Raw genomic sequence first — 1,764 nt, 5'->3', positions numbered from 1 at the left:
ATACATGTTGGCAGGCAGATGGCAGAAGTTCCATGATGGTGGCCGTGGCATGATGACAGCAGCAGCAGGTGCAGTCATCGTAAGGAACATGATGGTCGGCAGGCAAAAACATGGTAGTCAGGCAGGCGGACATTAATAGTGGCAAGGTGATGTTTTGGACACTGGCACGGGACCACTTGGTCCGCCTTTCTAGTATGTGCAGTGTCCAGCGGGTTGGCACGTCACCGATCATGTGGTGTAACGGCAGACCGTTTAGACGCTGAAAGCCCAGGAGAGCATGTTAACACAGGTCACATAACTCAACCAATAACCAATTAAATAAGAGATGTTTTGTTTTTGCAGCCACATCGCAGCACCAGAGGCCAGAAAAATTAGGACATGCCTGAAAAATAATGGTATTGTTGCAGCCGCTGTTGTAGAAGCGGCCGGAAAAATTGATGTTTTCAAGGCAGAAAGGTGACTAAAACATTGTGGCTTGAACCCTAGTTGGTGGCGGAGAATTCACGAAAGTCATCCGTAATGCAGACATTAAATACAGCAGCGTGGGGACCATTTTGAGGCCAAGGCATTTCATCAGGCCTTTTGTTAGTCAAACGTATCCCCCACTGTCAGTCCCTTCGGGATCCATGCCTCATTCATCTTAATGAAGGTGAGGTAATCAACACTTTTTTGACCGAGGCGACTTCTTTTGTCAGTGACAATGCCTCCTGCTGCACTGAAGGTCCTTTCTGACAGGACACTTGAAGCGGGGCAGGCCAGAAGTTCTATCGCAAACTGGGATAGCTCAGGCCACAGGTCAAGCCTGCACACCCAGTAATTAAAGGGTTCATCGCTCCTCAGAGTGTCGATATCTGCAGTTAAGGCGAGGTAGTCTGCTACCTGTCGGTCGAGTCGTTCTCTAAAGCTGGATCCCGAAGGGCTGTGGCGATGTGTAGGACTAAAAAAGCTCTGCATGTCCTCCATCAACAACACATCTGTAAAGCGTCCTGTCCTTGCCGCCGTGGTCATGGTAGGAGGAGGATTACTTTCACCTCTTCCCAGTTAGATTCCCATTGTGCTGTGACATCCCCCTTATAAGCTGTGTAAAGCATATTTTTTAGTTTGGTTTTGAACTGCTGCATCCTTTCTGACTTTCAGTAATTTGGTAACATTTCCGCCACTTTCTGCTTATACCGGGGGTCTAGTAGCGTGGCCACCTAGTACAGGTCGTTCTCCTTCATCCTTTTTATACGAGGGTCCCTCAACAGACATGACAGCATGAAAGACCCTGAAGAGAAGGGGGGGGGGTCGCTTGGAGAGGCTGCTCTGTACCCCTCACTGCTGTGTTGGCTGCCCCTTGCTATGCTCCGCTACACGCTGTCCCACTTGCCGGCTGCCTTATTGACTTGTTTGTGGAGCTGCGGTAATAGCTGTTGGGCTTAAACAGTTTAAACAGCCTCTATCTTTATGCCTCATATCGGCCATTTCAGTGCACATCACTATCCCCCCTACTATTGCCCCTGCTATGCTGTTGGACCCAGCACTATTTTATGGTAAACTGCTCCTCTCCACCCCTGCTACGCTGCTGGACTCCGCACCATTCTATGGTAAATTGTTCATCGTCACCCCCGATCCCCAGACCCCGGAATGTACCAGCTCCAGCATTGGGACATACCCAATTAAGGGGCTCTCTTTGATGTAGGAGCCTGGGGGTGCTCATATGTAATACCTCTGATTTATCTTACCCTCCCTGGTAGATATAAGATTTCCACTGCAGTGTTTAGA

Source organism: Bufo bufo, chromosome 6 (assembly GCF_905171765.1).
Source record: "Bufo bufo chromosome 6, aBufBuf1.1, whole genome shotgun sequence".
NCBI lineage: Eukaryota > Metazoa > Chordata > Amphibia > Anura > Bufonidae > Bufo > Bufo bufo.
The sequence above is the reverse complement of the archived record's forward strand: the minus strand, read 5'-3'. Positions refer to the sequence as shown.